At 45.4% G+C, this 21,561-nt stretch overlaps 2 long non-coding RNA genes across 3 annotated transcripts; both read left to right on the forward strand.

Moving 5' to 3' along the window:
• The first annotated feature begins 6,334 nt into the window (after nucleotides 1-6,334).
• LOC139702910 (uncharacterized) lies at nucleotides 6,335-14,484 on the forward strand. Of its 2 annotated transcripts, none has more exons than XR_011705453.1 (4): nucleotides 6,335-6,547; nucleotides 6,833-6,921; nucleotides 10,855-10,976; nucleotides 14,375-14,484. It is a non-coding gene; the product is annotated as an uncharacterized lncRNA (long non-coding RNA). The 2 variants fall into 2 exon arrangements; XR_011705452.1 differs by having other exon boundaries at nucleotides 6,335-6,515.
• A 1,521-nt stretch (nucleotides 14,485-16,005) lies between these two features.
• LOC139702911 (uncharacterized) lies at nucleotides 16,006-20,763 on the forward strand. Its single transcript, XR_011705454.1, has 4 exons — nucleotides 16,006-16,130; nucleotides 17,409-17,587; nucleotides 18,128-18,325; nucleotides 20,535-20,763. It is a non-coding gene; the product is annotated as an uncharacterized lncRNA (long non-coding RNA).
• The last annotated feature ends 798 nt before the right edge of the window (nucleotides 20,764-21,561 follow it).

Genomic DNA, 21,561 nt, shown 5'->3' on the forward strand with positions numbered 1-21,561 from the left:
CCACCATTGCTATCCTGTTCTCTTTTAGCAAATCCTCACTTTCCCTGCACCCCAGAGCAGCCTTGTGACCCAGTTCTGACCACAATAGAGACTTCTAGGAACACGTTGGCCTTCTCATTGTCTTTTTGCTAAGAACAAAGGAGGGAGGGCATGACTGCTGGAGGTCCTGCAGCCATCTTGTGACCTCGAGGTGATGAACCTAGGAGAAAGGTCAAGTAAAGGGTACAGATCCCTGAGCCCTGATAACCACTAAGCTGCTGGTTGGATGCATTGCCTAGATCTAGGTTTCTTATTGAGAAAACCAGACAAATCTTCAGGGTTCCAGCCTCTGTTAGTTGGATTTTCTGTTATTCATAGGCAAACGTTTCTTAATGGATCCAGCCAGAGAGGGGCTTATGACCTAAAGACACAGCTGCTGATGAAATCCTTTCAGAGTAGATGTGACACAAACGGATGTTTCTCAAGTATTTCAGAAGCAGATGGCTCTTGAAGAGTAAGGGAGGAAGCAGGAACTGGGGTGTTGGATAATAAGCACTTAATAAAAGATGTTTTTCATAATAATGAATGAGGTATGCAGAGTAGAAGAGGAGGTTGGGTTTAAAAAAGGCATTTGAATTCTTTCTGGATTTTTTTTTTTGGGGGGGGGGTACTGGGGATTGAACCCAGGAGCCACATCCCCAGCCGCCCCACCCCTTTTTTTAAAAAAAAATTGAGACAGGGTCTCATTAAATTGTTTAGGGCCTTGCTAAATTGCTGAGGCTGACCTCCAACTTGCCATCCTCCTGCCTCAGCCTCCCAAGTTGCTGGGATCACGGGCGTGTACCACCATGCCCAACAATTTTACCTAATTTAAAAAACCATCTTACAAAGCTCAGAATCCGTGTCCTGCTTTCCTTTTATTTTCCCCATCACATTACGGTATGCGCATTTCCCCTTGCTATTCTGGAGTTGGGGTCCATATAATTTTTAGTGCTGCTTAATAATATATCAGGTGCGTGTGAAACAATTTCCTGAGCAGACATTTCCCATTAGCCGGGCATTAGCTTGTTCCCGGTGGCAGCTGTAGCGAGAAGGTCCCCCTGTCACCAGGCCCCCCCCCCACGCTTACCGGGCAGCGTGGTCCCCACGCCACCTTTATTTGACCTTTGCATCAACCTGACAAAGCAGATCCATGCGGCTTATTTTACTTCCTTTAGGTCCTTACATTATGGAAGTCAAGCGTGTCTTTGTAAAAGCGAGGCCACCCAGGCCACCCAGGCCACCCGAGATGATGCCTGCTCACTTCTCCCACAGCTGCCCGGAGAGGTTCTGCGTGGGCCCAGGCGCGTTAGGCAATGGCATTGGAGTGACATCCCATGACATGTATTTGACCCCGAAACTTCCTTTTTATCCGAAGGGAACGTATCTCAAATGTCATTCTTTGTCACAATACATTAGCATCTATTAGCTCACCAGGATTCTTGTCATTTTACACTTGAAGGAACGGAGGCCTTGGAGGTGAAGGACGAGTTGTGTCTTCCTCCCAAGTGACAGGGGGAGCGGGACCCTGGCGCACGCCTGTAATCCCAGTGCCTCGGGAGGCTGAGGGAGGAGGATTGTGAGTTCAAAGACAGCCTCAGCCACTTAGCCAGGACCTAAGTGTCTCAGGGATACCCCGTCTCTAGCTATAATATCAAAAAGGGCCGGGGATGTGGCTCCATGGTTAGGTGCCCCTGGGTTCAATCCCCAGCACCAAAAATAAAGAAACAAAAGGTAGCTTGCCACCTAACCCCCAGCACTTTAGAATGGGACCTTATTTGGAAATAGGGTCCTTGAAGATGTAATTAGTTAAGGTGAGGTCCTACAGGAGTGGGGTGGCCCCTAAAAAGGGGGAACAGCCAGATGCAGTGGTGAATGTCTGTAATCCTCCTGCAGCCACTCAGGAGGCTGAGGCAGGAGGATCCCAAGTTCAAGGCCAGCCTCAGCCATGCAGCAAGAGTCTGTCTCAAAATAAAATAAAAAGGGCTGGGGATGTAAGTCAGTTTTGGAACACCCCTGAGTTCGATCTCCAGGATTGAAGTAACAAAAACAAAAAATGGTGTGTGTGTGTGTGGGGGGGGTGGGCAGTGGAAATGTGGACACAGGCACCGAGAGATGACACCTTGAAGTCACAGAGAGAAGGCCACGTCGTGAAGACAGGATTGGAGCGATGCCCATGCTATTAGGCAGGAGGCTTTATTTTTACTTATTTAGGCTGACTAATTAACTAATTATCCTTAGCAAAGCACTCACCTGTGCCAGGCTGGGCTCTGTGCAAGCTTTGAGGTTGCTGGTAACGCCCACCAGGGGGCAGAGAAGGACGGAGGCGGCTGCACTTCCCTCTGCACAAGTTGCCTGCACCAAAGCTCAGACCATCCCAAAGAACAGGGAGGACCCCCCCCCCCCCGGACAGGTGAGTGGAGGAGACTTCTGTGTGGTCGGAGGGAGAGAGGACCGAGCTCCTGGTGGCGTGGACAGCTGATGGCCAGATCACGACCCTTCGTCACGGGGGGATGGGGACGTCCAAACAGAGCCTGAGTCCCTTCCCAACAACTTTTCTGATGATATGATAGGAGCAATTATGGGATGGCTACTCAATAGCCAGTTTCCCCTTCTCTGCAGTAGACCCCGCAGTAGCCACGTCTAGGCCACAGGGCCCTCGGCCCCCTACCAAGAAGGGACTTGGGGTTTTGCACTGAGAGCTGTAAAGGTTGCACCCTAGGGAGCAATAGGCATGCTCCTGTGGCTGAGTGCCTGCCCCTGCTCAGGGTGCCCACTCTGCGGAGCCCTGTTCCTTGGAGTTTTTTATACACCCCAGTAATGCCATAATCTTTCCTTTAACGAGCCCCATTTTTTCTCTTTTTTTCTTGTGACAGAATCTTGCTATTTTGCTTAGTTTGGGCGCAAGGGATCATCCCGCCTCAGCCTACTGGGGAGTTGAGCTCATAGGTGTGCACCACCCCCCACTCCTTTTCAACCAGTCAGAGTTCATTTCTACTACTTGTAAAACCACACACACACACACACACACACACACAAAACGGAATTATTCTGAATTCCTATGATGCTTTCTGCAGATGGAAACGATTAAGGATTAAATATATTACTTAAAGTCATTGAGCTCAATAAAAAAAATAATAACCAAGTCTTAAGGAACACGAGTGCCACATTTTTTATAGAAATGCAGAAATGATTCTGGAAGACCTGAAACCCAGTGTTCATCAGCGGTTAACTTAGTGGGCGGGGGGAGGGTGGAGATTTTAGTTCTTATTTTGTAGCTCTGTAGGTATCTCAGTAAATATTGACAGGCTACAGAAATAAATTAACCAAAAATACCAAACAAAACCTTTGTAGAGAAAAGGGAAAGGGGGATGGTGAGGCTGAGCAGTGATCCGTGTCTTTGGGGGCACTTGAAACAATACAGATCAAGGCTTAGAGGTACAAATCTATTACTTAGAACGACAGTGGGATTGCTAGATTAAAACGAAAAAAGATTTTCTGGGGGAGGTGGGGCAGAATTTTCATTTTTATAAATCCGCCTAAACATCGTGCATTCACAACCTTTTGCATTTTTTTTTTCCTTGCCAAGTGTTAGAAACTTGTTTGCAAAAGCCCTGGAGAAACTGAAAAATCACAATCTGCCCGTCTGGGGTCAGGAGGCGCCTGCGTCCAGAAGGGGGCGCTGCTCTCTAATGTGCCCGGAGGCGCCCACAGACCCGGTTAGCATCCTCCTCCTGTTTGCCAATCCCATAGGAGAAAGTGGCGTCTCATTAATGTTTTTATTTGCATTCCTTTAATCATGTGTGATGCATGTTTTCCCCCATCGCATGTCCTTTTCTGTGAAGTGTCTTCAGGTCCTGTCACTCAATGGAAACCGCGTCTCTAAGGGGTCGGTCCCCTCTTTTTCCTTCTCTGATCACATTATTACTCAGCTCCTCTCTCTCGTTTATTTTTGGCAGGCTCGATCTGCTTGAGTTCTTCTCTTCCCCTCTGCCTCCTCTCCCTATTTGAATTTGTAAATGCCGCCTAGTAACCGTTGCTCTCAGGGCTTGGTCCTCTGCAGAGGTGCTGGGAGATTCAGACCCGCCCAGGACAGCCATCCATCCCGTGCACCCACCAGCTCAGACCCAGAACATGACCATCTCTGTTCATTGAGGGCTTTTCGTTTCTGAAAACCTTTCCTCCTTCCCTTTGAGTGCTTCGGCAGACCCCAGGAAGTCTCGTTCTGGAAAGTCTCTTAGGGGCTTAGATTTTGGGGAGGAAGATGCAGGAAGTCTTGGAGATGATTCTGCTTTTCAGATCAGCCATAAAAAAAACGTCAGAATCAGGACTTTCAGGGCTCATTTTGGGCTTGCTGGGGTGAGGGGAAAGACAGTGGGGAGAAGAAAAGTGCAAGAACATCTGTAAATGAAAGCTGAGAAGAATGATCTGACCACGTTGATGGAAGCCCAGGAACAGATTCTGGAAGAAGTGAAACTCAAGGGTTTCTTGGGGGTTAATTTGGGGGAGGAGATTCCATTCCTTATTCTGTCTACTTTATTTATGGCTCCGGGGAAAGGGACCTAGGGCCTGGTTGGTGCCAGGCAGGCTCTCCACCAGGGAGCCCCACCCTCCAGCCCTGTATGATCTGTTTCAACAAGATTATGTATGAGTTTTACTTTCTCTTCCTCTATTGGGGGAATTTCCATCTTAATGTGTTTCACTTAAAACATTTTATAGGAAAAAAAAATAGTCCAGTAAAATGCAGAGTAACCAAGTACGTAGACTGAAAATGAAATTTCTCTTGTATCTGCCCACCCAAAAGCGTGAAGACGAGTGGTGTCTTGTGGAAGTTTTTGGACATGTGCTTTGTACAGCCCCCCAAGTGTCTGTCTATATCTGTACCTTATTCTTTTCACCCAAGTGACTGAACCACATACAGATTTTTTTTCCCCCTGACACTAAATCTTGGAAATTATTTAGTGTCAGAGACAAAAAAAAAAAAAAAAAAAAAAAAAGAACCCAAAACTCTCTCATTAAAAAACTCTTGAATACAATGAGCGTTATTCCTATTGCCTGGGAGAGATGATTTCTCATCTTTGGTGACTGCAAGCCACGTCCAAGAAATAACTTGGAGCGAACGTCTTCACTCAGATTCTACTGGGTATCGAGGATAAATTCTTGAAACTATAGGGTTCCCGGGTCGAAGATTTTTTTTCTTTTCTTCTTCCTCATTTCTAAATTTTGATAATGATTTCATAATTTCCTTCCAGAGAAGGTGTACCAGTGTGTGCTCCTGTCGACAATGTGTGGAGGTGGGTGGTTTGATGTTTCCTGTGTGATTTGGCAATCTTTGTGGGACGGACATTGGTAGGTTGGTTTTTTTCTTTAATAAATGCTGAAGTTAGGTATCGCTCTATATGTTTATTAACCACTTTATTAGCCCATTTCTCGTGGGCTACCTGTTCTTGTTTTCTGCCAATTTTGCTTTCCTTCTGAGTTCTTGGCCCTCCTCTTCTTAATTTTGAAAAAAAAATCTTTTTATACTTGGAAAATGAGCCCATGATTTGTTAGGAATATTTTATATATTTTTCCAAATATTTAGCTTGTCCTGTAATTTTGTTTGCTATTTTTTTTAATTTGCCCCATGGAAATTTAATTTTTTGAACTAATTTATTTATCAGTCTTTTATCACATCTTAGATTTGTGCCTTCTGTTTTCCAAGATCATAAATATTTTCCCATTTTATTATTATTATCATTATTATTACTACTATTATTATTATTATTATTATTTTGGTATTGGGCATTGAACCCAGTGGTGCTTAACCACTGAGTCACATCCCCAGTTCTTTTTTTTTTTTAAATTTGCAATTTTGAGACAGGGTCTTGCTAAGTTGTTTAGGGCCTCGCTAAGTTGCTGAGGCTGGCTTTGAACTTGAGATCCTCCTGCCTCAGCCTCCCAAGCCGCTGGGTTTATAGGTGTGCGCCACTGTGCCCAGCTATTTCCCCATTTATAGTATTTTAATGGTTTTCTTTACTTGAATATTTTTGCTCTCTCTGGAATTAATTTTGATATAAGGAATGAGGGAGGGACTCACCTTATTGTCTGATATCCACCCAGGTCTGCTAACAATGTTTATTCATGGACTCCTCCTCCCTGACTCCTATCAAAGGCCTCTCTTGCCTACAAATCGGTGACCCTAGCAGAAAGTCTTGGACAACTAAACTCAGCTCCTGGCCAGTTCTTGCTGACATTTTTTTTTTTTTTTTTGTCTTTCAGGAGGTAGAGGAAGTATCTAGAGGAACCGTTATCTCGAGCCCAACCCTGGCCAACCAGGCAGAACCCGCCGCTGAGGGGGAAGTGACAAGATCCTTGGTAGAAAGGGACTAGGTTGTTCTAGACATTTTGTCCGCCTCCGACCACTTTAGTCAACTCCCCTCCTGCCTTGGCTTTCTCCGGTCTCGCTGGGAATGTCCCCTGCGGCCAGCGTCCCTGACAGCCTGACTCTGCCTCTGGTAACAGGAAGTTGGACAGACGGGTTCCCCAAGTGGGTCCTTCTCTTTTTCCATCTGCTTCTTTGCGTAGATTCTTTCCTTTGCCTGCAAGACTTTCATCTCTTGGCCCAGCTGACTCCTCATCCTTCATACCTGTCAATCAAAGGTGACCTTCGGTGGGAAGCCCACCCCGGTGCCCTCTGGAGATGCTTTGCTGCCATGGGGCCTTCTATTTCCTTAAGAGTCAGGAACTCACTCGAATCCCAGGGGCCTGATGGTCTGGAAAGTGGGTTAGGTAAATGCTGCATAAAACATCTCCCGTGCTCTCCTTCCACTAGGACCAGGGTTGGGACCCAGCACACAACGAAGCTGCAGCGTCCCTTGTTGGCGACCGTGGATCTCAAGATGGCGAGAGCAGAGCTTCAAAGTAAGATTGGGATCCTTCTGAGAGCTGGGTCCTCTGCGGTGGTATGCCCCCTGTGGGTTGTGGGTGGCATGCCCGTCACAGAGTAGTGAATGGTGGCCCCTGAAAAGATATGTCCACATCCTCACACCAAGACCCTGTGAATGTGATCTTATTTGAGGGGAGGAAATAAGATCTTTGCAAAAACAACTTAAGGGCATGCAGATGAAGGGGCCATTCTGGGTTAGCTGGGTGGACCTGAGATCCAATAACCCATGTCCTTACTAGAGATCCACAAGGAAGATGAGATTGTCAGGGGACAGGAGGGTGTGAAGACAGAGTCAGAGGCTGGAGTGATGTGGCCACAAGCCAAGGAAAGCTGACAGTCCCCAGAAGTTGGAAGAAGCATCGAGGCATTCGGTGAGCCTACGCCTGCCAATACCTTGATCTCTGCTCTGGCCCCTGGAAATGGGAAAGAAAGGATGAATTTCCGTGGTTTGAAGCCACCCACGTTGTGGTAATCATGGGGGCCACAGGAAAGCAACATAACGAAGCCAGCTGTGCCCAGGACATTTGTTGAAACCTCAGGGAAAGGAAACTCGCTTTCCGTTGGGGTTCCTAAGGACGAAGCTTGGAGCTGCCAGGGCCACTTCAGACAGCGTCTGTCTGAAGATGGAGCCAACTAGAGGAAGGTGAGCCAAGAAATGCAAAGAGTGATTCCTGAGGTGCCCCTGGATCAAACTGTTTCTGACTCCAACATGGATCCCAGAGTATTTTAGATATGAGTCTAAAAGTGCTGGGGGTGGGGGAAGACCAAAAAACTCAGTTTCAACTGTTTTTGTCCTTTGAAACCTGAAGAATCCTAACTACTACTCAGATCCAGACAATTCAGGGGAAAAAAAAAATCAGACTGGATTTCATGAATGCGACTCGGAAGGGGAACTGGCTCAGGAGAACGGGGAGGTGGTAACGGTGGCAGAGAAGGAAGAGGAGGAGGAAGAGGGTGTCCCACCTGATGTCGTGATGTCCCACCAAGGAGCCCTCCAGAGAGGCTGGATTTCCAGGGCGTGTCTGGAAGATGAAAAGAAGGACTAGCAAATCCACAAGAAAGAGACAGGCATCCTAATAAACTGGCAGAGCGGAAGCCTCCAAGGACCGCGGACCACAGGGAGAACTCCCGGGTGACGTCAGAGCAATAGGTGGGGGAGAGCAAGGCTCCCGTTGCTAGTGTGAGCTTGGAGAAAGGAAAGAGACCCCAATTGCCTGGGCCATCATGGGGGTCTAGTCAAAGATTCAAGGCATTCAGGATATTCTTTCCCTCCTCTGGTCCTGGGGATCAAACCCAGAGCCCCACACACGCTGGGCAAGGGCTCAGCCACCCACTACAGCCCTGGCCTGCAGTCAGGCCTATTTAATGAGCAAAGTCACCAGGAAGACGGGCCATGGGTTCCAAAGCCCGGCGCAGGATTAGCGGGAACTTGGGCTGACGCAGTTCCTCCTGAGATCCTTCTGTTTGGCTGTTGGAAGGAGAAGGAGTTATTTAGTGTCACAGGGCAGAGTGGCGCTCACTGGGACCCCTGCCGAGTTATCATGCTTCACCCTCTTCTGCTTCCTTGGAACCACCCTCCCCATGAAACCGGCTGCACACAAAACCCATATCTCAGGTTTCCTCCTTCTCGAGGACACGAGGCGACGGCCAGAAGGAATTCTATCAGGGTTTTCACATCCCGCCACGATCTCAATGTTTTCTGAGTCGTTGCTGCGGCTGAACCCCTGGGCGCCTATTTAAGAAGGCAGGGGACCCAGGCCGGGCGGGGAGAGAGCAGGATGGGGATTGGAGTCACGGGGAGCTAGGAGGAGCCCCACAGAGACGATGGGGAGAGATGGGGAGAGATGGGCGGACGGGGTCGGCTGTGCACCTGTGGGAAAGTCAGAGCGCGTTCCCAGGAGTGCAGAACTGAGAACCCAGGAGGCCCAAGTGCTTCTTCATTCTTTATGGGTCAGACCAGGGTCAGGTCACCGTATCTCAGTGCTGGGGACAAGGTTTTAATAAAGGGGGTGCACGGAAGGCCAGCAGAGATGTTTAGGGACCTGATGCCACTCTGCAGACAAATATAAGGAGGTTTTACTTGCAGAAGGACCTTCAGGAGGAAGGAAGGGAGGTGGGGACGTGTGAGTGGTTGTCCCCTGGAAGGCAGAGTGTATTTAATCCAGGACACACAGGGATCATCAACGGAAGTGAGAGGGAGCTGGACTTAGCTCAGCAGAAGGAGAATCTCTCCAACCCGCAGACTGCCTTCCTCCTTCCCAGGGGATCCAGATGCTTAGTGTTTCCACGCAGGGTACGGTATCCCCAAAAAGAAAGACTCAAAGCAATCCAAGGGTCTTGGCTCGTCTCATTTCCTCTTTCCCTCGGTTCATTCCGTCCAATGTCTGAGCATCTCTGAATTTGCAGGAAGGTTTTTCCTAACAGAGAAATGTAAGTCCTGCTGGGAACTCGAATCTTCTGTGGCTATGTTCTTCCTCTGGGAGGGAACAGAAGTCCCCAGTGTCGTCGTCTTTGGTTAGAATCCTTCTTGAAAGGTGGCTCGTGGAACGGGGCCGACCTCGATGCCACGTTTGCAGCGAGAGTGAACAGCACTTGAACGTCATTCTCGATCCTATGATTATCCACGAGAGGAAGGGACTCAGCCTAGTCCTCGCGAAAAAACTTTAGATGACAAAGTAGCTGTAGGTAAAATCTGAAGGTCAGTCTGTGACATCAGGACCCAGAAGGTCCTCAGGATCGAGGTGGCAGGAACAGATGGGCATCTATTGTGTCTATGGCACCCAGACACAGGAAGTCTGTACGGACAACCTCCATGTGACGGAGTCTTCCTCCCAGGAACCCAACTCTGCAACCTTGACCTTAGTTGAAACACGGCTTTCTAGGAAGGGGATTTCTTCTCCCCAAGTCTCGACCGATGTCGGGAACAATCCTAGTGTCCTCACAGATGACTTTTTCCCTGTGTTCTGGAGGATAGTTCTGTGACCTTCTTCACCAACATCTGTCTCCTTTATCCCTTGGACACATCCTGGACTCGGTCTTCAGCCAGAATGATTGTTGTATATGAAAAAATGTCACAATGGAGACTTGCACCTGCTGATTGTCGCTTCTTATCTTTCTGCCTCTTTCACCTTATCCTTCCCACTCACTCTATTTTCCAACCTTGCCAAAGCTACCTGTTCCTTGATTTCTCTTGGTTTCCCCTCTGTCCTCCCCCCCCCCCCGGAGGGGCAGTGGCCAAACAAAGCTCCTCTCTGACCAATAATCCCAATTCTTCCACTCCCCTGTCTTCCTGGTCCTTCATTTCCTCAGTTCCTACTTTATGGATTTTCAGCCTGACTGCAAAAACGTCACCGCATCAGACCCTTCCTCCTCCTGAAAATCCACAGTTCCCTCCTGAACTTGAAGTTCATGCTGATCAGCGACCCTTTTTAAGACTCTTAGATATTTCCTTTCCTAAAGGCCTCTACCCAGTGGGGGTCCTTTTTTTCCCAAGAGAGAATGTGGATCGACAAACGAAATCCACCTCAACTTCCCTCTCCTCCACACTGACACCGACTGCGGCTTGCGCCCTCTTTACCAGCTCTCCACTCTCAGAGGGGTACGGATCCTGCCTGATTTTCAAGGTTAAATTTCCCATCTCTCTCTTCGTCCGATTTCTCCTCTCCTCCTCCCCAGCCACCTGACTTCATCAGTTAATTACATATTCTTTGAGCTTTTAGTCTGTCTCGGTTATCACCTGGTTTCTCCCCATCTAGCAGATGGGCACCTCATCTGAAAACTAAAAACCCAACACCCCGCCTTTTTCTCCATCCTACCTTGGCCTCAAATCAGGATCCTATCACTCCCTCGAATCATGCAGACCTCTAGAAAAACGTAGTATACACTTTAAAGACGTCTTTATTTTGCAGTGACCGTAGATTGGCTCGCCGTTGCAAGAAAGAATCCAGAGAGCTCCCCGGGTACCTACCACCCGCTTCCTCCCGTGGAAACCTCATGCATAAATATAGCTCGAGCTCACACCAGGAAATAGGTACTGATGTAATCAACTGATCTTCTTCAGATTTCACCATGCTACTACCTCTGTCCCGGGTGTGTGCATGCACAGTTTCATGAGATTTAATATGGGATCATTTTAGCAGTCAAGTTAAAGAAAAGTCCCACCATGAGACATGAATCCCTTCTGCCCTCTCTTTACAGCCACAGTCTCCCCCTCCTTACAACCACCAATACCTTCCCCATTTCTGTAAAGTTGTCGTTTCAAGAATGTGGCACAAAGGGGGCACGTACAGTGTGAGACCTTGGGGGGTTGACTTGTTCGCTCGGGTCACTCTCTTTAAGATGTGTCTAAGTTGCTGTGTGTCCATAGTCCATTAACTGTGATTTCTGAGTAGGGTTCCTATTTCCTGATATGGATATCATGTATTTGGTTGGGCCACCCTCCGCTCCAAAGAACATTTGGGTTGGGTTCCGTTTTTGCCTATTGCAAACAAAGTGATGCTGATACTCTGTGTATGGGTTTTTGTATAAATATGAGTTTTCACTTATATACAATTTTTATCCTGGGTTTGCACCGCAAGCATGCATCTAGTTCTAATTGATTAATTGATTGTGGCAAAAACACATAAAAATTACCATCCTAACCGTTTTTAAACATTCAGTGGTGTTAAATATACGCACATGGCTATGAAACAGAACTCCAGAGCATTTTCACCTTGCAAATACAAAACTCTCTCCCTGTTAAATAACAACTCCTCTTTCTCTCTTCTCTGCTCCCCTGAAACTCACCATTCATTTCTGTTTCTATGAATTCAACTACTTTGGACACCTCATTTAAGTGGAATTGTACAGTATTTGTCGTCCTGTGACTGGCTTATTTCACTTTACACGATGTCCTCAAGCTTCATCCATATTGCAGCCTGTGTCAGAATTTCTTTCCTTTTAACAGCAGAATAATATTCCATTGCATGTAGATGCCACATTTTCTTTATCCATGTTACCACTGATGGAGCTTTGGAGTTTCTTGTACCCCTTTGGTTATTGTGAATAATGCTGCTATGAACATGGGTGTACCTATATCACTTGAGGACCCTGTTTTCAATTATACCCAGAAGTGGGATTGCTGGATCACATGATAGTTCTATTTTTAATGTTTTGAGGAATCTCCATATTATAAAATGGCCACACCATTTTACAATTCCACCAATAGTGCACAAAGTTTTCATTTTCTCCACATCCTCTTGAACACCTGTTATTTTCTGTTTTTTTTTTTTTTTTTTTTCCGTCTTTGATAGTAGCCTTCCTAATGAATGTAAAGAAATACCTCATTGTGGCTTTGATTTGCATGTATTTGATGATTAATGATGTTGAGCATTTTTCATAGACTTATTTGGCATTTGCACATAATTTTCAGAGAAATATCTACTCAAATGCCTTTTCTATTTTAAAATTTGGTTATTTAATTTCTTTGTTGTTGTTGAATTGTAGGAGTTTTTTTTTTTATTTTCTGGCTATTAACCCCTTGTCGGCATATGATTGACATCTTTTCTCTCCCACTGTGTAGGTTGCCTTTTGACTCTATTGATTGAGTTCATTGATGCACAATTTTTTTTTTTAAGTTTGATGCGGTCGCCAAAGTATTTAGTTTTGTAGGAAACCGTCATACCTTATTTTTCAGAGTGACGGTGCCATTTCCCTCCACCATGTATGAATGACCCTATTTCTTTTCACTCTTAGCAACACTCTGTTACTGTTATTTATTTTTTTGCCGTTCTGAAAGTTGTGTAGTAATATCTCACTGTGGCTTTGACTTTCAATTTTGCATTCCTCTAATATCTAACCAGGTTGAACATATTTCCGTGTGCTTATTTTCTCTCTGTTCATCTTCTTCTATGAAATATCTATTCATGTTACCTCCCCTCTAATTTTTTTTTACTGTTGAGTGTTAAAGTTTCTTTATATACTTTAAACACTAGTCCTCTGTGAGTTATGTGGTTGTTAGTATTTTCTCCTAGTAGGTGGCTTCTCCTATTTTTTAATATTTATTTCTTAGTTTTAGGTGGACACAATCTCTTTATTTTACATTATGTGGTGCTGAGGATTGAACCCAGTGCCTCGTGCATGCTAGGCCAGTGCTCTACCACTGAGCCACCACCCCAGAACCCACCCTTTTTGTTTTTTTTTTTTAAATCTGTTAAGGTCTTTCAGAGAAAAATTTTAAAAACATTTTATAAGGTCTAATTGGTCAAAAGCTCTTTTGCTTTTGGTTTAAGAAGTTTATGGTATGTCTTTGCCCCTTTTCCCAAGATTTCTTCGAGAGAGAGTCAGCATGTCCCCTGATCCACCAAATCTTACTCAGTCCTTGTGTTCTGGGGGGACGTGGGAGCTAAGGAGGGAAGGATCCATCAGAGCACTTCTGGGCTCCTGGGGTGGCCATGCCTCCCAGGCTGGACCATCCAGAGTCCTGGCTCCTCTCAGGGTCCTGGGAAAGGATGCTCTTACTTCTCCATGGGGAGAGACTTTCTAAGCAGACAAGCAGGACTGAGAAACAGAGAGACAAGTTTCCACTGTGAAGCATGAACCCCTGAATCCAGGCGTGTCCAAGGCAGGCTACGCTTTGGTGTTTCAGCCATAAGAGCCGCGAAATCCCCAGCCCAAGTCTGGTTTAAACTGGGATTATGAGGCGCCAAGTCAAAAGAGTTCTCGGTAACGCAACCTTCTGTATTTGTTATTTATTTGTTTTCTTCTTTATTTTACTTTTCAATCCATCATCATCTGTCACGTCACTCAAATTGCTCTTGTTTGTATGAACCGTGATGAAATTTTATGGTCTCCTTGAGGGCTTCCTGTGCTCATCCTCTCTGCCATATTTGACACTAAATAAAAACTCTTCCCTCCTTTTTCTTCTCCCTCCTCGGGATCTTAACACTGGGTAAGGGCTACAGCACAACAGAGACCAGGATCCTTAAACCTCATAAATTATATCAGTACGTGGGCTTAAACACCCACATTTCCACACATTCTGCATTTTATTCAATATTTCTAACTATAAATGTGTGTATTTGGATGTTCAAATCTGAGAATTGAACTTTTTTAAAAAAATATTCTTTTAGTTGTCTATGGACTTTTTATTTTATTTATTTGTATGCGGTACTGAGACTCGAACCCAGGGCCTCACACATGCTAGGCAAGCGCTCTACCATGGAGCCCCAGCCCCAGCCCCAGCCCTGAGAATTGAACTTTTAACAAATTTTATTTATCTGTTTATGTATTGACACATAAAAATGGCACATCTTTATGGGGGAGGACCATGTGACATTTTGTATAGTATTTTAATCAGGGTGAACATGTATGGCTCCTCCAACATTGATCATTTTTTAAAAATATTTTTATTAGTTATTGATGGACCTTTATTTATTTATTTGTTTGTAGGTGGTGCTGAGAATCGAACCCAGGGCCTCACACATGCTAGACAAATGCTCTACCACTGAGCCTCAGCCCCAGCCCCTGATCATTTCTTTGTATTAAAAACATTCAGAATATTTTCTTCTGAATTTTTTTTTTTTGGAAATATGCAGAACTTTATCATTATCTGTGGTAACCCTAAGGTTCAATACCCGGCACCAGAATTCATTTCTCCTATCTGTTACGCGGTACCTATTGACCAGTCTCTCCTGCAGACTTGCCTTCTCATCTTCTGGACTCTGCGTAATATTAGGGATGCTTATGTTTGCATTTCATTTTTGGGTAACTGCACCTCACAGTTGGCTCATATCGTGCATGCAATTAGCCAAGGCTTCTTCACAGAAACATCAGAAACACATAGCCAATTTGGGAAGTCTGGCAGTGGAGAGAACCATCTTCAATTATCTGGGAACTGATGTCTCCCTGAAATACCTCTACTGAGGTATTTATGCAAAAAACATTTGCAATATCAGCTCAATTGTCTAAAGCAGAAGTGAAAATTAATTATCTCACCCAACGAGAGCTGCCAAGGTAGCGCCTCTCCAGGGTTAGTAGGTACGGCAGTTTAAGGTCATCATGGAGACTCTTTCCCATCTTCTTCTGCCAACGTGGCTGGGTCTCCCCATGGTCTCAAGATGCTAGTGTCCTAGGCATCACTGTGGGACACTGTAAAAAGTCACTACACTATTTTTTAGCTCTTTACCATAAAGACATGTGATCTGTTTTCCATGTCAATGGTACAATAGTGATAGAGGCATGAAGATACACTGGAACGTGCTTGCATACTGGGAATTTTTTCACCTCTTGCTGCACTTTGAAACCCCTCTGCCCCCTCCAGACCAAACCAGCTTGTCAACTGTCAGACACGTGAGTGAGGCCATCCCCTATCTTCTAGCTCCAGGTGAGCTCTCCCAGGTCAGAGGAACCCCCTGGCCAACCCACACAGACATAAGACAAGGTAAATGTTTCTGTCTTCAGTCACTAAACTGGGGGGGGGGGGTTGTGATGTAGCCAAAGCTAATGGAGAGAATCATGTGCAGACGCAGCAACTCAAAGAAACAGGAACGGGGCCGTCTTGACATGGATCTGTTTCAGTTGTGAGCAGTGTTTCCTTCTAGATCATCAGCCGGCACCGAATCACATGACTATTCCTAAACCCATCACTTCCAAAGGGAATTGAATCATCACGACTGGCTTGGAGAAGCACTGGGGCCATGCAGAGAAGGGTACACTATCCCCCAAGTGGGGGCTCTGCTGAGAAAATAGAAGACTTTTTTTTTGTTATACCCCACGTGGAGGGGAGCCACAGTGAAGGGGTGATGGGTTTACCATCGGCATGTCATTGGCATGGACTATAGGAAACCCCCAGTAATGATATTTTCTGATTCTCTACATTCTTCTGATTTCCAGATGTGGCCAACTGGATGAGGATTGCTGCACTGTGGAATTAGGATGGATCAATCAGAATTTCTCCCTAGATATTTGGAATTGAGACTATGTGATTGCATACATGGGGGATGGGGACCCTGTTGGATACACTGGGATAAGTGGGGAGCTTCCACATTCAAAAATGTATTTCACAATTTAGGTAGGGAGGAGATGGGGGGGAGAGAGAGAGAGAGAGAGAGAGAGAGAGAGAGAGAGAGAGAGAGAGATCTGATTAATATTTTCCATATTCTAGATCTGGAGGCTGTTGGCTTGATAGATCTTTCTAATTCTTAAGGTAATTTCCCCTTCACGGGCTTTAAGTTAACCCTAATGAGCTTCCGTCACTTACAGCAAGAGATTTGAACATCCTTCTCATGAAGAGATGCTCAACCTCATTCATAATAAGATAAATTGAAATTTCACTAAGGGTTTCATTCATCACTTATCAGGTGGGCAAAAATAGAAAAGTCTGGCAACTTCTCTCCTGCTAAAGGCAGTGAGGAAACAGGCCTGGTCACGACGGATGCGAGGACCAAAGGTCGTAGCCCCTGGGGAGGGCAAGCTGGCGGCTCCCTCAACCTTGGGCGCACTCTGAGCCTTTGACTTAGTAGCTCTGGTCTAGGAACTTTATCCTACAGGCGCACCGCCCGCCGTGGGGAGACGGTGATGTGCAGGCCAGGTCATTTATAGCAGCACTATTTTTACTGTAAAAGTTTGGACACAACCCAGGTATTGTCCCACGAGGGACTGGTCAAGTTAACGTGGTCCATCCTTATATGGAGCATGGTATAGCTGCCATGATTAATGAGCTCTCTAGGTTCTACTATGTGCCAGGTAAAGCTCTACCACTGAGCCACAACCCCCAGCCCCCATTTTCTTATTTTTAGATAAATAAGTTCAATAAAATGAATATGGAAAGATGAGCTAGAAACTAACAAATGAACAATGATGTTTGTGCCCTGGGATAGAGAGAACGGTTGGGATGGAGACCCACTCCTCAGGGAGAACCTTTTTTACGTTATTTTGACATTTTGCAAACGCGAACTTGTTAGCTGTTCTAAAAATGAAAAAAAAAAAAAAAGAGGCATTTTCAATTAAAAAGTAAAAAAAAAAAAGTTATTATTTCAGTTAAAATATCACATCCTTCTATTCTATTCAATGGTTGGAGGGATTCAGGGAGGTGGGAAGAAAATAGGCTGTTAAAACCTTGACACGTGTTAAAAAAAAGAAAGAAAGAAAAAACACCCATCCAAACCTGGAATGTACCGATAAAATCCAAAAGCAGAGAAAACAGGCAACAGATACCCCTTCACGGAACCGTTCCTCTTGTGCTTTGGAGCCTGGCTTTGTAGTTGTTGGCTAAATCTTCCCGGGTCCAGGCCGCGGTGCATCTGGAAGCAGTTTTAATGGATGGACGTTCTGCGCGAGCCAACTAAAGATTCGGTTGACCGGCCAAGCACAGGGAGGAATTCCAGGACAAAGAGGAATGTGATATTGAAAATTTCTTTTGAACCTGCAGGGATCTGGTGGCTTCTTAGAGAAATGACAAAGATCTGTTTTCTCTTCGTCCTAGGTTCTCGACATTGGCGCTCTCTCATCATAAGCAAGAGGAAGTAAAGACAGCTTGGGGGGGTGATAAGCTGGCACCTTTTCACAAGGTTCTGTTAGCCCCGGGAGCCCGGGCTCACTGAGTTCTCACGAGCCATGGACCCAAGTCAGACGGAGGGTTTGGAACACAGCTCTCCTGCTCTGGTAACTGAGTGATGTGGGGGGCACACACTTGATCCCTCTGGCCCTGTTTCTTAGTAAAAGGCCACTTTGGTGTTACCTCTCTATAGGATTATCGTGGGGCTTAAATAAGTTCATAAAAGGAAAAAAGTGCAGAACAATGCGTACTACCTATGAAGTCCTCAATTAGTGTCAGTACCGCAAGAAATAAGGATGATTTTTATTATTATATAACTTCAAACTAAATAGGAGAGTTGGCAAGTGTCTAAAAGATTGTTTTCCCTAAACCAATTTAGTGTAAGCCCCTTAAAGGAAGATTGAGGAGAAATCTCTGCACAGTGATGCAGACTAATAAGATGATAAATAGAGTTTGGGGGGTTCTGAAGTGTTTCAGTCACCCTGAGGATGGAAAGCCAGTAACCAAGATAGGAGACCTGTAGAGTTGAGGTTTTTAGTAGCTAGTGAGGTTTAGATGAGGTCTTGAGGGTGTAGTCTCCGTGGTAGGATTAGTGTCTTTGTAAGAGGAAGAAGAGACCAGAACTCTCTTTCTCTCTGTCCTGCAAGGATACGGCAAGAAGGCATCATCTGAAGGCCAGGAAGACAGCTCACACTGGACACCTTGATCTTGGACTTCCAGCCTCCAGAACTTTGGGAAATGAATGTCTGCTATTTAAGCCACACCGTCCTTGGTATTTTGTTATAGCAGCTGAAGCTGACTAAGACATTGGTAATCCACACAACGATGTGGTGGAAGTGGATCAGGTCAGTTCAGGCTGCTGGAGGGTGACGAGTGAGGGGCTCCTAACTTAAACTCTAGGAATTGGGAAAGACTTAGAAGCAGGGATGGGATCTGCAGATCCCCCACTGCACCCAGCGATGAAATAACCATCTCTCGCACAGAGAAAAAGAGTCATTGTAGTAACAGCTGTGGTAATAATGGGACTAGTAATAATCATGGAAATAGGTCGGACGTGTTGAGGCTGGTTCTCAGCGTGCTACGTGCATCTGCTCATTTAATCCTGCCGACTTCTACTCTGCATCTGCAAGACTGCACCCCATTCACCTGGCTCCCCCTAATCCTGCCTGTCCAATCCTACCTTTATTTAAAAACTTGGTGTGTCCCTTAGTTTTTTTTTTTTTGGCATTCGTTTTGATTTTTTAAAATATTGCATCAAAATGTCATTTATCTTGTTTATCGACTCCCTGGCAGCTCTTTGATTTTGCACTCAAAGCCAGTGCCTCTGAGGAGTGCCAAGTGAGGCAGGTTTAAGGCAGGTGCCGTCCAGCCCTGGATTCAGGCTCTCTGTGCAGAAGGCATGTCCAGTTGCTTCTTTTCAGATAGGATCATGAGAGGAAAGACAGATAGAAAGCATCCCTTAATCGGCCTTAGTCATCCCCTTGAATCTTTTTTTTTTTTTTTGATACCAGGGATTGAGCTCAGGGGTACTCAGCCACTGAGACATCACTCCCAGCCCTATTTTGTATTTTATTTAGAGATAGGGTGTCACTGAGTTGCTTAGCACCTTCCTAAGTTGCTGAGGCTGGCTTTGAATTTGCAATCCTCTGGTCTCAACCTCTCAAGCCACTGAGGTTACAAGTGTGTGCCACTATGCCCGGCAACCCCTTGAATCTTTTTTTTTTTTTCCCAAAATGAGACTCCATGCAAGGACTTTAAAAAAATTATTTATTTATTTTAATTAGGTATATGTGACAGCATTTTGATTCATTGTACACAATTACAGCACAACTTTACATTTCTGTGGTTGTACATGATGTAGCATTGCACTGTATTGTGCAGTCATACATGTACCTAGGGTGATGATGTCCATCTCATTCCACCATCTTTCCTGCCCTCATGCACCCTCCCTCCCCTCCCTCCCCTCCCTCCCCTTTGCCCAATCAAAATTCCTCCATTTCCCCCTTGCCTCCTCCTTCTCCATTATGGATCAGCATCCACTTATCAGAGAGAACATTCAGCCTTTGGTTACTTTGCTTGGCATGATATTCTCCGACTCCATCCATTTACCTGCAAATGCCATAATTTTATTCTCTTTTTATGCTGAGTAATATTCCACTGTGTATATATACCACGGTTTCATTATCCATTCATCTACTGAAGGACATCTAGGTTGCTTCCACAGTTTAGCGATTGTGAGTGAGCTGCTATGAACACTGATGTGGCTGTGTCCCTGGAGTCTGCTGATTTTAAGTCCTTTGGGTATAGACAGAGGAGTGGGATAGCTGGGTCAAATGATGGTTCCATTCCAAGTTTTCTAAGGAATCTCCACAGTGCTCTCCAGATGGGGTGCACCAATTTGCAGTCCCACCAGCAATTTAACATGGCCCCACATCTCCCTGAATCTCACAATAGAGAATGCTCCTTTAACTTGCTGTCAGTTCCTCTGAAAACCTCAAGGAATAAGTCTCAGATCTGTGCCGGTGGGTTTTTGAACACCTCTTCAACATTAGACAAATGGGCCTCGGACTTTCTTCTGGAGCCCCTTGAAGGAAGAAGGCCCTGGAACTAGAATTCTACAACAGCAAGTCTTCCCTCGGGTCTGAGCACCATTACTGGCCTAGTACTACTGGGACAACCAGGGGACCATAAAACACGCCTCTGAGTGTTCCTGTCCTTTGTGCCTGCATGCCTTCATTTTTCAATTGGCTTTTCTAGAATTTAGTTCATCAAACAAGAACTTTCCCTGACCTGGACTATGAGGCTCAATTGTGTTCATTGTTACACAGCATTTTACCCACAAGTACTTCCTGGGGGGGGGGGAGGGGCGTGTGGAGAATTGTTGTTTAATGGGTGAAACGTTTCAGTTTTGCAACATGGAAACAGTTCTAGAGAGGGGGGGTTGCACAAAGATATGAACGTCTGTAACACCCCTGAACTGCACACTTAGAAATGGTTAAGATGGGTAATTTGTGTTCCGTATGTCACATCACAATATTTTTTTTTTTTTTAAAGAAACTTAATCTATGATGACAGATGCCAGACGGCGGGTCCCTCTGGAGACAGTGCTTCCTGGTAAAGGGTATGCAGGCGTTTTCTGGGGATCTGGAACTTTCCTGTATCATTACTTAGTTGAAGACACATGGGTATATCCATATGTACAAACATCTGTGGTATGCTTAAAATGAGTGTACCTTATCCTGTCAATGTTATACTGCAACAAGAAGGATTTTTCAAAAAGGTACCTGTTTTTCTTTTCTGGTAGACTTTTCCTACGCAAGGACTTCCCCATCCTCACCAGACATGGATATGTTTCTCAGGGAATGTCAAAAAGTAGCTGCGCCAGGGTTGGAGTCGTGGCTCAGTGGCAGAGCGCTTGCCTAGGCACGTGTGAGGCACTGGGTTTGATCCTCAGCACGATGTAAAAATAAATAAATAAAGGTATTGTGTGTCCACCTACAACTAAAAAAAAAAAATTAAAAAAAAAATAGCTGCACCAGGTGAGTTAGGAGATCTGGGTTCAAGTTCTGGTAACTACCAGTTTCCAACACAGAACCTTGGGGAAGTTATTTAGGGTCTTTGCTCCCTCAAGTTCTCATCTGTACCTAAGGTAGGGATCAGACAGTGGAGATATGAACACATGAAAAGTGATTAGCAAAGAATCTAGTTTGTTCTAAGCGGTTCAACCCATATTCGTTTTTTCCCTACCCACATGTTTTATTATGGTAAAATACACATGCATAAAACTTACGATCCTAGCCGTTTTAAGTGTGTAGTTCATGCATCTTGTTGGGCAACCATCACCAACACCCACCTTCAGGACTCTTCGTCTTGCAAAACTGAAAACCTCACTTCTTCTAATCTCCAGTCCCCAACAACCACCAGCTGCTTTCTGTCTCTATGATCCTGACTACCGTAGGTGCCTCATGTAAGTGGAATCATGTGGCATCTGTCATTTTGTGACAGGCTAATTTCACTTTATATAATGTCTTGCAAGGTCATCCAGGCCGGATGCGGTAGCACATGCCTGTAATCCCCGCAG

This window comes from Marmota flaviventris, chromosome 19, assembly GCF_047511675.1.
Source record: "Marmota flaviventris isolate mMarFla1 chromosome 19, mMarFla1.hap1, whole genome shotgun sequence".
In the NCBI taxonomy this organism is placed as follows: Eukaryota; Metazoa; Chordata; class Mammalia; order Rodentia; family Sciuridae; genus Marmota; species Marmota flaviventris.